The sequence below is a fragment of the Lissotriton vulgaris genome, unplaced genomic scaffold, assembly GCF_964263255.1.
Source record: "Lissotriton vulgaris unplaced genomic scaffold, aLisVul1.2 SCAFFOLD_934, whole genome shotgun sequence".
NCBI classification, from domain to species: Eukaryota; Metazoa; Chordata; class Amphibia; order Caudata; family Salamandridae; genus Lissotriton; species Lissotriton vulgaris.
Window position 1 is genome coordinate 608611 of NW_028246822.1, and position 15920 is coordinate 624530.

The window sequence follows — 15920 nt, forward strand, 5'->3', positions numbered from 1 at the left end:
GGGTAGATCTGAAATGTGTTTGTTACAGGAGTACTCTTGCTCGTAGCGTAGCGAAAACACCAGGATATGCTAAATGGATCATTTGCGGTTCGCTGATACCAATATTATATATTTCCGACAATATTGAAAACACGGGTTCAAATCGTCACGGAACCTCAGGACCAAGCACAGCCTGGGGGACCAAGCACAGCCTGGGGGAACAAGCACAGCCTGGGGGACCAAGCACAGCCTGGGGGACCAAGAGCAACCAGGGGGACCAACCACAGCCTGGGGGACCAAGCACAGCCTGCGGGACCAAGCACAGCCTGGGGGACCAAGATCAACCAGGGGGACCAAGCACAGCCTGGGGGACCAAGCACAGCCAGGGGGACCAAGCATAGCCAGGGGGACCAAGCTCAGCCTGGGGGACCAAGCACAGCCTGGGGGACAAAGCACATCCTGGGGGACCAAGAGCAACCAGGGGGACCAAGCACAGCCTGGGGGACCAAGCACAGCCTGGGGGACCAAGCACAGCCGGGGGACCAAGCACAGCCTGGGGGACCAAGAGCAACCAGGGGGACCAAGCACAGCCTGGGGGACCAAGCACAGCCTGGGGGAAAAAGCAAAGCCTGGGGGACCAAGCACAGCCTGGGGGACCAGGAGCAACCAGGGGGACCAAGCACAGCCAGGGCTACCAAGCACAGCCAGGGGGACCAAGAGCAACCAGGGGGACCAAGCACAGCCTGGGGACCAAGCACAGCCTGGGGGACCAGGCACAGCCTGGGGGACCAAGAGCAACCAGGGGGACCAAGCACAGCCTGGGGGACCAAGCACAGCCGGGGGGACCAAGAGCAACCAGGGGGACCAAGCACAGCCTGAGGGACCAAGCACAGCCTGGGGGACCAAGTACAGCCTGGGGGACCAAGCACAGCCTGGGGGACTAAGAGCAACCAGGGGGACCAAGCACAGCCTGGGGGACCAAGCACAGCCTGGGGAACCAAGCACAGCTTGGGGGACCAAGAGCAACCAGGGGGACCAAGCAAAGCCTGGGGGACCAAGAGCAACCAGGGGGACCAAGCACAGCCAGGGGTACCACGCACAGCCAGGGGGACCAAGAGCAACCAGGGGGACCAAGCACAGCCTGGGGGACCAAGCACAGCCTGGGGGACCAAGAGCAACCAGGACCAAGCACAGCCTGGGGGACCAAGCACAGCCTGGGAGTCCAAGCACAGCCTGGGGGACCAAGAGCAACCAGGGGGACCAAGCACAGCCTGGGGGTCCAAGCACAGCCTGGGAGACCAAGAGCAACCAGGGGGACCAAGCACAGCCTGGGGGACCAAGCACAGCCTGGGGGACCAAGCACGGCCGGGGGACCAAGCACAAGCCTGGGGGACCAAGAGCAACCAGGGGGACCAAGCACAGCCTGGGGGACCAAGCACAGCCTGGGGGACCAAGCACAAGCCTGGGGGACCAAGCACAGCCTTGGGGACCAAGCACAGACTGGGGGACCAAGAGCAACCAGGAGGACCAAGCACAGCCTGGGTGACCAAGCACAGCCTGGGGGACCAAGCACAGCCTGGGGGACCAAGCACAGCCTGGGGGACCAAGAGCAACCAGGGGGACCAAGCACAGCCTGGGGGACCAAGCACAGCCTGGGGGACCAAGCACAGCCTGGGGGACCAAGAGCAACCAGGGGGACCAAGCACAGCCTGGGGGACCAAGCACAGCCTAGGGGACCAAGCACAGCCTGGGGGACCAAGAGCAACCAGGGGGACCAAGCACAGCCTGGGGGACCAAGCACATCCTGGGGACCAAGAGCAACCAGGGGGACCAAGAGCAACCAGGGGGACCAAGCACAGCCTGGGGGACCAAGCACAGCCTGGGGGACCAAGAGCAACCAGGGGGACCAAGCACAGCCTGGGGGACCAAGCACAGCCTGGGGGGCCAAGAGCAACCAGGGGGACCAAGCACAGCCGGGGGACCAAGCACAGCCTGGGGGACAAAGCACAGCCTGGGGGACCAAGAGCAACCAGGGGGACCAAGCACAGCCTGGGGGACCAAGCACAGCCTGGGGGACCAAGAGCAACTAGGGGGACCAAGCACAGCCTGGGGGACCAAGCACAACCTGGGGGACCAAGAGCAACCAGGGGGACCAAACACAGCCAGGGGTACCATGCAACGCCTGGGGGACCAAGCACAGCCTGGGGGACCAAGCACATCCTGGGTGACCAAGAGCAACCAGGGGGACCAAGAGCAACCAGGGGGACCAAGCACAGCCTGGGGGACCAAGAGCAACGAGGGGGACCAAGCACAGCCTGGGGACCAAGCACAGCTTGGGGGACCAAGAGCAACCAGGGGGACCAAGCACAGCCAGGGGACCAAGCACAGCCTGGGGGACCAAGAGCAACCAGGGGGACCAAGCACAGCCTGGGGGACCAAGCACAGCCTGGGGGACCAAGCACAGCCTGGGGGACAAAGCACAGCCTGGGGGACCAAGAGCAACCAGGGGGACCAAGCACAGCCTGGGGGACCAAGCACAAGCCTGGGGGACCAAGCACAAGCCTGGGGGACCAAGAGCACCCAGGGGGACCAAGCACAGCTTGGGGGACCAAGCACAGCCTGGGGGACCAAGCACAGCGTGGGGGACCAAGAGCAACCAGGGGGGCCAAGCACAGCCTGGGGGACCAAGCACAGCCTGGGGGACCAAGAGCAACCAGGGGGACCAAGCACAGCCTGGGGGACCAAGCACAGCCTGGGGGACCAAGAGCAACCAGGGGGACCAAGCACAGCCTAGGGGACCAAGCACAGCCTGGGGGGACCAAGAGCAACCAGGGGGACCAAGCACAGCCTGGGGGACCAAGCACAGCTTGGGGGACCAAGAGCAACCAGGGGGACCAAGCACAGCCAGGGGACCAAGCACAGCCTGGGGGACCAAGAGCAACCAGTGGGACCAAGCACAGCCTGGGGGACCAATTACAGCCTGGGGGACCGAGCACAGCCTGGGGGACAAAGCACAGCCTGGGGGACCAAGAGCAACCAGGGGGACCAAGCACAGCCTGGGGGACCAAGCACAGCCTTGGAGACCAAGCACAGACTGGGGGACCAAGAGCAACCAGGAGGACCAAGCACAGCCAGGGGTACCAAGCACAGCCTGGGGGACCAAGCACAGCCTGGGGGACCAAGAACAACCAGGGGGACCAAGCACAGCCAGGGGTACCAAGCACAGCCAGGGGGACCAAGAGCAACCAGGGGGACCAGGCACAGCCTGGGGACCAAGCACAGCCTGGGGGACCAGGCACAGCCTGGGGGACCAAGAGCAACCAGGGGGACCAAGCACAGCCTGGGGGACCAAGCACAGCCGGGGGGACCAAGAGCAACCAGGGTGACCAAGCACAGCCTGGGGGACCAAGCACAGCCTGGGGGACCAAGCACAGCCTGGGGGACCAAGCACAGCCTGGGGGACCAAGAGCAACCAGGGGGACCAAGCACAGCCTGGGGGACCAAGCACAGCCTGGGGGACCAAGAGCAACCAGGGGGACCAAGCACAGCCTGGGGGACCAAGCAAAGCCTGGGGGACCAAGAGCAACAAGGGGGACCAAGCACAGCCTGGGGGACCAAGCACAACCTGGGGGACCCAGAGCAACCAGGGGGACCAAGCACAGCCTGGGGGACCAAGCACAGCCTGGGGGACCAAGAGCAACCAGGGGGACCAAGCACAGCCTGGGGGACCGAGCACAGCCTGGGGGAACAAGCACAGCCTGGGGGACCAAGCACAGCCTGGGGGACCAAGAGCAACCAGGGGGACCAAGCACAGCCTGGGGGACCAAGCACAGCCTGGGGGACCAAGCACAGCCTGTGGGACCAAGAGCAACCAGGGGGACCAAGCACAGACTGGGGGACCAAGCACAGCCAGGGGGACCAAGCACAGCCAGGGGGACCAAGCTCAGCCTGGGGGACCAAGCACAGCCTGGGGGACCAAGCACAGCCAGGGGGACCAAGCACAGCCAGGGGGACCAAGCTCAGCCTGGGGGACCAAGCACAGCCTGGGGGACAAAGCACATCCTGGGGGACCAAGAGCAACCAGGGGGACCAAGCACAGCCTGGGGGACCAAGCACAGCCTGGGGGACCAAGCACAGCCGGGGGACCAAGCACAGCCTGGGGGACCAAGAGCAACCAGGGGGACCAAGCACAGCCTGGGGGACCAAGCACAGCCTGGGGGGAAAAGCACAGCCTGGGGGACCAAGAACAGCCTGGGGGACCAAGAGCAACCAGGGGGACCAAGCACAGCCTGGGGGACCAAGCAAAGCCTGGGGGACCAAGAGCAACCAGGGGGACCAAGCACATCCTGGGGGACCAAGCAAAGCCTGGGGGACCAAGAGCAACCAGGGGGACCAAGCACAGCCAGGGGAACCACGCACAGCCAGGGGGACCAAGAGCAACCAGGGGGACCAAGCACAGCCTGGGGGTCCCAGCACAGCCTGGGGGACCAAGAGCAACCAGGGCGACCAAGCACAGCCTGGGGGACCAAGCACAGCCTGGGGGACCAAGCACAGCCGGGGGACCAAGCACAGCCTGGGGGACCAAGAGAAACCAGGGGGACCAAGCACAGCCTGGGGGAAAAAGCACAGCCTGGGGGACCAAGCACAGCCTGAGAGACCAAGAGCAACCAGGGGGACCAAGCACAGCCTGGGGACCAAGCACAGCCTGGGGGACCAAGAGCAACCAGGGGGACCAAGCACAGCCTGGGGGACCAGGCACAGCCTGGGGGACCAAGCACAGCCTGGGGGACCAAGAGCAACCAGGGGGACCAAGCACAGCCAGGGGTACCATGCACAGCCTGGGGGACCAAGCACAGCCTGGGGGACCAAGCACATCCTGGGGGACCAAGAGCAACCAGGGGAACCAAGAGCAACCAGGGGGACCAAGCACAGCCTGGGGGACCAAGCACAGCCTGGGGGACCAAGCACAGCCTGGGGGACCAAGAGCAACCAGGGGGACCAAGCACAGCCTGGGGGACCAAGAGCAACCAGGGGGACCAAGCACAGCCTGGGGGACCAAGCACAGCCTGGGGGACCAAGCACAGCCTGGGGGACCAAGAGCAACCAGGGGGACCAAGCACAGCCTGGGCGACCAAGCACAGCCTGGGGGACCAAGCACAGCCTGGGGGACCAGGCACAGCCTCGGGGACCAAGAGCAACCAGGGGGACCAAGCACAGCCTGAGGGACCAAGCACAGCCTGGGGAACCAAGCACAAGCCTGGGGGGCCAAGAGCAACCAGGGGGACCAAGCACAGCCTGGGGGACCAAGCACAGCCTGGGGGACCAAGCACAAGCCTGGGGGACCAAGCACAGCCTGGGGGACCAAGCACGGCCGGGGGACCAAGCACAGCCTGGGGGACCAAGAGCAACCAGGGGGACCAAGCACAGCCTGGGGGAAAAAGCACAGCCTGGGGGACCAAGCACAGCCTGAGGGACCAAGAGCAACCAGGGGGACCAAGCACAGCCTGGGGACCAAGCACAGCCTGGGGGACCAAGAGCAACCAGGCGGACCAAGCACAGCCTGGGGGACCAAGCACAGCCTGGGGGACCAAGCACAGCCTGGGGGACCAAGAGCAACCAGGGGGACCAAGCACAGCCAGGGGTACCATGCACAGCCTGGGGGACCAAGCACATCCTGGGGGACCAAGAGCAACCAGGGGAACCAAGAGCAACCAGGGGGACCAAGCACAGCCTGGGGGACCAAGCACAGCCTGGGGGACCAAGCACAGCCTGGGGGACCAAGAGCAACCAGGGGGACCAAGCACAGCCTGGGGGACCAAGAGCAACCAGGGGGACCAAGCACAGCCTAGGGGACCAAGCACAGCCTGGGGGACCAAGCACAGCCTGGGGGAACAAGAGCAACCAGGGGGACCAAGCACAGCCTGGGCGACCAAGCATAGCCTGGGGGACCAAGCACAGCCTGGGGGACCAAGCACAGCCTCGGGGACCAAAAGCAACCAGGGGGACCAAGCACAGCCTGGGGGACCAAGCACAGCCTGGGGAACCAAGCACAAGCCTGGGGAACCAAGAGCAACCAGGGGGACCAAGCACAGCCTGGGGGACCAAGCACAGCCTGGGGGACCAAGCACAAGCCTGGGGGACCAAGAGCAACCAGGGGGACCAAGCACAGCCTGGGGGAACAAGCACAGCCTGGGGGACCAAGCACAGCCTGGGGGACCAAGAGCAACCAGGGGGACCAAGCACAGCCTGGGGGACCAAGCACATCCTGGGGGACCAAGCACAGCCTGGGGGACCAAGAGCAACCAGGGGGACCAAGCACAGCCTGGGGGACCAAGCACAGCCTGGGGGACCAAGAGCAACCAGGGGGACCAAGCACAGCCATGGGTACCATGCACAGCCAGGGGGACCAAGAGCAACCAGGGGGACCAAGCACAGCGTGGGGGACCAAGCACAGCCTGGGGGACCAAGAGCAACCAGGGGGACCAAGCACAGCCTGGGGGACCAAGAGCAACCAGGGGGACCAAGCACAGCCTGGGGGACCAAGCACAGCCTTGGGGACCAAGCACAGACTGGGGGACCAAGAGCAACCAGGAGGACCAAGCACAGCCTGGGGGACCAAGCACAGCCTGGGGGACCAAGCACAGCCTGGGGGACCAAGAGCAACCAGGGGGACCAAGCACAGCCTGGGGGACCAAGCACAGCCTGGGGGACCAAGAGCAACCAGGGAGACCAAGCACAGCCTGGGGGACCAAGCACAGCCTAGGGGACCAAGCACAGCCTGGGGGACCAAGAGCAACCAGGGGGACCAAGCACAGCCTGGGGGACCAAGCACAGCCTGGGGGACCAAGCACATCCTGGGGACCAAGAGCAACCAGGGGGACAAAGCACAGCCTGGGGGACCAAGCACAGCCTGGGGGACCAAGAGCAACCAGGGGGACCAAGCACAGCCTGGGGGACCAAGCACAGCCTGGGGGGCCAAGAGCAACCAGGGGAACCAAGCACAGCCGGGGGACCAAGCACAGCCTGGGGGACAAAGCACAGCCTGGGGGACCAAGCACAGCCTGGGGGACCAAGAGCAACCAGGGGGACCAAGCACAGCCTGGGGGACCAAGAGCAACCAGGGGGACCAAACACAGCCAGGGGTACCATGCAACGCCTGGGGGACCAAGCACAGCCTGGGGGACCAAGCACATCCTGGGGGACCAAGAGCAACCAGGGGTACCATGCAACGCCTGGGGGACCAAGCACAGCCTGGGGGACCAAGCACATCCTGGGGGACCAAGAGCAACCAGGGGGACCAAGAGCAACCAGGGGGACCAAGCACAGCCTGGGGGACCAAGCACAGCCTGGGGGACCAAGAGCAACCAGGGGGACCAAGCACAGCCTGGGGACCAAGCACAGCTTGGGGGACCAAGAGCAACCAGGGGGACCAAGCACAGCCAGGGGACCAAGCACAGCCTGGGGGACCAAGAGCAACCAGGGGGACCAAGCACAGCCTGGGGGACCAAGCACAGCCTGGGGGACCAAGCACAGCCTGGGGGACAAAGCACAGCCTGGGGGACCAAGAGCAACCAGGGGGACCAAGCACAGCCTGGGGGACCAAGCACAAGCCTGGGGGACCAAGCACAAGCCTGGGGGACCAAGAGCACCCAGGGGGACCAAGCACAGCTTGGGGGACCAAGCACAGCCTGGGGGACCAAGCACAGCCTGGGGGACCAAGAGCAACCAGGGGGACCAAGCACAGCCTGGGGGACCAAGCACAGCCTGGGGGACCAAGCACAGCCTGGGGGACCAAGAGCAACCAGGGGGACCAAGCACAGCCTGGGGGACCAAGCACAGCCTGGGGGACCAAGAGCAACCAGGGGGACCAAGCACAGCCTGGGGGACAAAGCACAGCTTGGGGGACCAAGAGCAACCAGGGGGGCCAAGCACAGCCAGGGGACCAAGCACAGCCTGGGGGACCAAGAGCAACCAGGGGGACCAAGCACAGCCTGGGGGACCAAGCACAGCCTGGGGGACCGAGCACAGCCTGGGGGACAAAGCACAGCCTGGGGGACCAAGAGCAACCAGGGGGACCAAGCACAGCCTGGGGGACCAAGCACAGCCTTGGGGACCAAGCACAGACTGGGGGACCAAGAGCAACCAGGAGGACCAAGCACAGCCAGGGGTACCAAGCACAGCCTGGGGGACCAAGCACAGCCTGGGGGACCAAGAGCAACCAGGGGGGCCAAGCACAGCCAGGGGTACCAAGCACAGCCAGGGGGACCAAGAGCAACCAGGGGGACCAAGCACAGCCTGGGGAACAAGCACAGCCTGGGGGACCAGGCACAGCCTGGGGGACCAAGAGCAACCAGGGGGACCAAGCACAGCCTGGGGGACCAAGCACAGCCGGGGGGGACCAAGAGCAACCAGGGGGACCAAGCACAGCCTGGGGGTCCAAGCACAGCCTGGGGGACCAAGCACAGCCTGGGGGACCAAGCACAGCCTGGGGGACCAAGAGCAACCAGGGGGACCAAGCACAGCCTGGGGGACCAAGCACAGCCTGGGGGACCAAGAGCAACCAGGGGGACCAAGCACAGCCTGGGGGACCAAGCAAAGCCTGGGGGACCAAGAGCAACAAGGGGGACCAAGCACAGCCTGGGGGACCAAGCACAACCTGGGGGACCCAGAGCAACCAGGGGGACCAAGCACATCCTGGGGGACCAAGCACAGCCTGGGGGACCAAGAGCAACCAGGGGGACCAAGCACAGCCTGGGGGACCAAGCACAGCCTGGGGGAACAAGCACAGCCTGGGGGACCAAGCACAGACTGGGGGACCAAGCACAGCCTGGGGGACCAAGAGCAACCAGGGGGACCAAGAGCAACCAGGGGGACCAAGCACAGCCTGGGGGACCAAGCGCAGCCTGGGGGACCAAGCACAGCCTGGGGGACCAAGAGCAACCAGGGGGACCAAGCACAGCCTGGGGGACCAAGCACAGCCAGGGGGACCAAGCACAGCCAGGGGGACCAAGCTCAGCCTGGGGGACCAAGCACAGCCTGGGGGACAAAGCACATCCTGGGGGACCAAGAGCAACCAGGGGGACCAAGCACAGCCTGGGGGACCAAGCACAGCCTGGGGGACCAAGCACAGCCGGGGGACCAAGCACAGCCTGGGGGACCAAGAGCAACCAGGGGGACCAAGCACAGCCTGGGGGACCAAGCACAGCCTGGGGGGAAAAGCACAGCCTGGGGGACCAAGAACAGCCTGGGGGACCAAGAGCAACCAGGGGGACCAAGCACGGGTGCCAAGCACAGCCAGGGGGACCAAGAGCAACCAGGGGGACCAAGCACAGCCTGGGGACCAAGCACAGCCTGGGGGACCAGGCACAGCCTGGGGGACCAAGAGCAACCAGGGGGACCAAGCACAGCCTGGGGGACCAAGCACAGCCGGGGGGACCAAGAGCAACCAGGGGGACCAAGCACAGCCTGGGGGACCAAGCACAGCCTGGGGGACCAAGCACAGCCTGGGGGACCAAGCACAGCCTGGGGGACTAAGAGCAACCAGGGGGACCAAGCACAGCCTGGGGGACCAAGCACAGCCTGGGGGACCAAGCACATCCTGGGGGACCAAGAGCAACCAGGGGGACCAAGCACAGACTGGGGGACCAAGCACAGCCTGGGGGACCAAGCACAGCCTGGGGGACCAAGAGCAACCAGGGGGACCAAGCACAGCCTGGGGGACCAAGAGCAACCAGGGGCACCAAGCACACCCTGGGGGACCAAGAGCAACCAGGGGGACCAAGCACATCCTGGGGGACCAAGCACAGCCTGGGGGACCAAGAGCAACTAGGGGGACCAAGCACAGCCTGGGGGACCAAGAGCAACCAGGGGGACCAAGCACAGCCTGGGGGACCAAGCACAGCCTGGGGGACCAAGAGCAACCAGGGGGACCAAGCACAACCTGGGGGACCAAGCACAGCCTGGGGGACCAAGAGCAACCAGGGGGACCAAGCACAGCCTGGGGGACCAAGCACAGCCAGGGGGACCAAGCATAGCCAGGGGGACCAAGCTCAGCCTGGGGGACCAAGCACAGCCTGGGGGACAAAGCACATCCTGGGGGACTAAGAGCAACCACGGGGACCAAGCACAGCCTGGGGGACCAAGCACAGCCTGGGGGACCAAGCACAGCCGGGGGACCAAGCACAGCCTGGGGGACCAAGAGCAACCAGGGGGACCAAGCACAGCCTGGGGGACCAAGCACAGCCTGGGGGACCAAGCACAGCCTGGGGGGAAAAGCACAGCCTGGGGGACCAAGCACAGCCTGGGGGACCAAGAGCAACCAGGGGGACCAAGCACAGCCAGGGGTACCAAGCACAGCCAGGGGGACCAAGAGCAACCAGGGGGACCAAGCACAGCCTGGGGACCAAGCACAGCCTGGGGGACCAGGCACAGCCTGGGGGACCAAGAGCAACCAGGGGGACCAAGCACAGCCTGGGGGACCAAGCACAGCCGGGGGGACCAAGAGCAACCAGGGGGACCAAGCACAGCCTGGGGGACCAAGCACAGCCTGGGGGATCAAGCACAGCCTGGGGGACTAAGAGCAACCAGGGGGACCAAGCACAGCCTGGGGGACCAAGCACAGCCTGGGGAACCAAGCACAGCTTGGGGGACCAAGAGCAACCAGGGGGACCAAGCACAGCCTGGGGGACCAAGCACAGCCTGGGGGACCAAGCACAGCCTGGGGGACAAAGAGCAACCAGGGGGACCAAGCACAGCCTGGGGGACCAAGCACAGCCTGGGGGACCAAGCACATCCTGGGGGACCAAGAGCAACCAGGGGGACCAAGCACAGACTGGGGGACAAAGCACAGCCTGGGGGACCAAGAGCAACCAGGGGGACCAAGCACAGCCTGGGGGACCAAGAGCAACCAGGGGGACCAAGCACAGCCTGGGGGACCAAGCAAAGCCTGGGGGACCAAGAGCAACCAGGGGGACCAAGCACAGCCTGGGGGACCAAGCAAAGCCTGGGGGACCAAGAGCAACCAGGGGGACCAAGCACAGCCAGGGGTACCACGCACAGCCAGGGGGACCAAGAGCAACCAGGGGGACCAAGCACAGCCTGGGGGACCAAGCACAGCCTGGGGGACCAAGAGCAACCAGGACCAAGCACAGCCTGGGGGACCAAGCACAGCCTGGGGGTCCAAGCACAGCCTGGGGGACCAAGAGCAACCAGGGGGACCAAGCACAGCCTGGGGGTCCAAGCACAGCCTGGGGGACCAAGAGCAACCAGGGCGACCAAGCACAGCCTGGGGGACCAAGCACAGCCGGGGGACCAAGCACAGCCTGGGGGACCAAGAGCAACCAGGGGGACCAAGCACAGCCTGGGGGAAAAAGCACAGCCTGGGGGACCAAGCCCAGCCTGAGGGACCAAGAGCAACCAGGGGGACCAAGCACAGCCTGGGGACCAAGCACAGCCTGGGGGACCAAGAGCAACCAGGGGGACCAAGCACAGCCTGGGGGACCAAGCACAGCCTGGGGGACCAAGCACAGCCTGGGGGACCAAGAGCAACCAGGGGGACCAAGCACAGCCTGGGGGACCAAGAGCAACCAGGGGGACCAAGCACAGCCTGGGGGACCAAGCACAGCCTGGGGGACCAAGCACAGCCTGGGGGACCAAGAGCAACCAGGGGGACCAAGCACAGCCTGGGCGACCAAGCACAGCCTGGGGGACCAAGCACAGCCTGGGGGACCAAGCACAGCCTCGGGGACCAAGAGCAACCAGGGGGACCAAGCACAGCCTGGGGGATCAAGCACAGCCTGGGGAACCAAGCACAAGCCTGGGGGGCCAAGAGCAACCAGGGGGAGCAAGCACAGCCTGGGGGACCAAGCACAGCCTGGGGGACCAAGCACAAGCCTGGGGGGCCAAGAGCAACCAGGGGGACCAAGCACAGCCTGGGGGAACAAGCACAGCCTGGGGGACCAAGCACAGCCTGGGGGACCAAGAGCAACCAGGGGGACCAAGCACAGCCTGGGGGACCAAGCACATCCTGGGGGACCAAGCACAGCCTGGGGGACCAAGAGCAACCAGGGGGACCAAGCACAGCCTGGGGGACCAAGCACAGCCTGGGGGACCAAGAGCAACCAGGAGGACCAAGCACAGCCAGGGGTACCATGCACAGCCAGGGGGACCAAGAGCAACCAGGGGGACCAAGCACAGCCTGGGGGACCAAGCACAGCCTGGGGGACCAAGAGCAACCAGGGGGACCAAGCACAGCCTGGGGGACCAAGCACAGCCTGGGGGACCAAGAGCAACCAGGGGGACCAAGCACAGCCTGGGGGACCAAGCACAGCCTCGGGGACCAAGCACACACTGGGGGACCAAGAGCAACCAGGAGGACCAAGCACAGCCTGGGGGACCAAGCACAGCCTGGGGGACCAAGCACAGCCTGGGGGACCAAGCACAGCCTGGGGGACCAAGCACAGCCTGGGGGACAAAGAGCAACCAGGGGGACCAAGCACAGCCTGGGGGACCAAGCACAGCCTGGGGGACCAAGCACATCCTGGGGGACCATGAGCAACCAGGGGGACCAAGCACAGACTGGGGGACAAAGCACAGCCTGGGGGACCAAGAGCAACCAGGGGGACCAAGCACAGCCTGGGGGACCAAGAGCAACCAGGGGGACCAAGCACAGCCTGGGGGACCAAGCAAAGCCTGGGGGACCAAGAGCAACCAGGGGGACCAAGCACAGCCTGGGGGACCAAGCAAAGCCTGGGGGACCAAGAGCAACCAGGGGGACCAAGCACAGCCAGGGGTACCACGCACAGCCAGGGGGACCAAGAGCAACCAGGGGGACCAAGCACAGCCTGGGGGACCAAGCACAGCCTGGGGGACCAAGAGCAACCAGGACCAAGCACAGCCTGGGGGACCAAGCACAGCCTGGGGGTCCAAGCACAGCCTGGGGGACCAAGAGCAACCAGGGGGACCAAGCACAGCCTGGGGGTCCAAGCACAGCCTGGGGGACCAAGAGCAACCAGGGCGACCAAGCACAGCCTGGGGGACCAAGCACAGCCGGGGGACCAAGCACAGCCTGGGGGACCAAGAGCAACCAGGGGGACCAAGCACAGCCTGGGGGAAAAAGCACAGCCTGGGGGACCAAGCCCAGCCTGAGGGACCAAGAGCAACCAGGGGGACCAAGCACAGCCTGGGGACCAAGCACAGCCTGGGGGACCAAGAGCAACCAGGGGGACCAAGCACAGCCTGGGGGACCAAGCACAGCCTGGGGGACCAAGCACAGCCTGGGGGACCAAGAGCAACCAGGGGGACCAAGCACAGCCTGGGGGACCAAGAGCAACCAGGGGGACCAAGCACAGCCTGGGGGACCAAGCACAGCCTGGGGGACCAAGCACAGCCTGGGGGACCAAGAGCAACCAGGGGGACCAAGCACAGCCTGGGCGACCAAGCACAGCCTGGGGGACCAAGCACAGCCTGGGGGACCAAGCACAGCCTCGGGGACCAAGAGCAACCAGGGGGACCAAGCACAGCCTGGGGGATCAAGCACAGCCTGGGGAACCAAGCACAAGCCTGGGGGGCCAAGAGCAACCAGGGGGAGCAAGCACAGCCTGGGGGACCAAGCACAGCCTGGGGGACCAAGCACAAGCCTGGGGGGCCAAGAGCAACCAGGGGGATCAAGCACAGCCTGGGGGAACAAGCACAGCCTGGGGGACCAAGCACAGCCTGGGGGACCAAGAGCAACCAGGGGGACCAAGCACAGCCTGGGGGACCAAGCACATCCTGGGGGACCAAGCACAGCCTGGGGGACCAAGAGCAACCAGGGGGACCAAGCACAGCCTGGGGGACCAAGCACAGCCTGGGGGACCAAGAGCAACCAGGGGGACCAAGCACAGCCAGGGGTACCATGCACAGCCAGGGGGACCAAGAGCAACCAGGGGGACCAAGCACAGCCTGGGGGACCAAGCACAGCCTGGGGGACCAAGAGCAACCAGGGGGACCAAGCACAGCCTGGGGGACCAAGAGCAACCAGGGGGACCAAGCACAGCCTGGGGGACCAAGCACAGCCTTGGGGACCAAGCACACACTGGGGGACCAAGAGCAACCAGGAGGACCAAGCACAGCCTGGGGGACCAAGCACAGCCTGGGGGACCAAGCACAGCCTGGGGGACCAAGCACAGCCTGGGGGACCAAGAGCAACCAGGGGGACCAAGCACAGCCTGGGGGACCAAGCACAGCCTGGGGGACCAAGAGCAACCAGGGGGACCAAGCACAGCCTGGGGGACCAAGCACAGCCTAGGGGACCAAGCACCGCCTGGGGGAACAAGAGCAACCAGGGGGACCAAGCACAGCCTGGGGGACCAAGCACAGCCTGAGGGACCAAGCACATCCTGGGGACCAAGAGCAAGCAGGGGGACCAAGCACAGCCTGGGGGACCAAGCACAGCCTGGGGGACCAAGAGCAACCAGGGGGACCAAGCACAGCCTGGGGGACCAAGCACAGCCTGGGGGGCCAAGAGCAACCAGGGGAACCAAGCACAGCCGGGGGACCAAGCACAGCCTGGGGGACAAAGCACAGCCTGGGGGACCAAGCACAGCCTGGGGGACCAAGAGCAACCAGGGGGACCAAGCACAGCCTGGAGGACCAAGCACAGCCAGGGGGACCAAGCACAGCCTGGGGGACCAAGAGCAACCAGGGAGACCAAGCACAGCCAGGGGACCAAGCACAGCCTGGGGGACCAAGAGCAACCAGGGGGACCAAGCACAGCCTGGGGGACCAAGCAAAGCCTGGGGGACCAAGAGCAACCAGGGGGACCAAGCACAGCCAGGGGTACCACGCACAGCCAGGGGGACCAAGAGCAACCAGGGGGACCAAGCACAGCCTGGGGGACCAAGCACAGCCTGGGGGACCAAGAGCAACCAGGACCAAGCACAGCCTGGGGGACCAAGCACAGCCTGGGGGTCCAAGCACAGCCTGGGGGACCAAGAGCAACCAGGGGGACCAAGCACAGCCTGGGGGTCCAAGCACAGCCTGGGGGACCAAGAGCAACCAGGGGGACCAAGCACAGCCTGGGGGACCAAGCACAGCCTGGGGGACCAAGCACAGCCGGGGAACCAAGCACAGCCTGGGGGACCAAGAGCAACCAGGGGACCAAGCACAGCCTGGGGGAAAAAGCACAGCCTGGGGGACCAAGCACAGCCTGAGGGACCAAGAGCAACCAGGGGGACCAAGCACAGCCTGGGGACCAAGCACAGCCTGGGGGACCAAGAGCAACCAGGGGGACCAAGCACAGCCTGGGGGACCAAGCACAGCCTGGGGGACCAAGCACAGCCTGGGGGACCAAGAGCAACCAGGGGGACCAAGCACAGCCAGGGGTACCATGCACAGCCTGGGGGACCAAGCACATCCTGGGGGACCAAGAGCAACCAGGGGAACCAAGAGCAACCAGGGGGACCAAGCACAGCCTGGGGGACCAAGCACAGCCTGGGGGACCAAGAGCAACCAGGGGGACCAAGCACAGCCTGGGGGACCAAGCACAGCCTGGGGGACCAAGCACAGCCGGGGAACCAAGCACAGCCTGGGGGACCAAGAGCAACCAGGGGACCAAGCACAGCCTGGGGCAAAAAGCACAGCCTGGGGGACCAAGCACAGCCTGAGGGACCAAGAGCAACCAGGGGGACCAAGCACAGCCTGGGGACCAAGCACAGCCTGGGGGACCAAGAGCAACCAGGGGAACCAAGCACAGCCGGGGGACCAAGCACAGCCTGGGGGACAAAGCACAGCCTGGGGGACCAAGCACAGCCTGGGGGACCAAGAGCAACCAGGGGGACCAAGCACAGCCTGGAGGACCAAGCACAGCCAGGGGGACCAAGCACAGCCTGGGGGACCAAGAGCAACCAGGGAGACCAAGCACAGCCAGGGGACCAAGCACAGCCTGGGGGACCAAGAGCAAC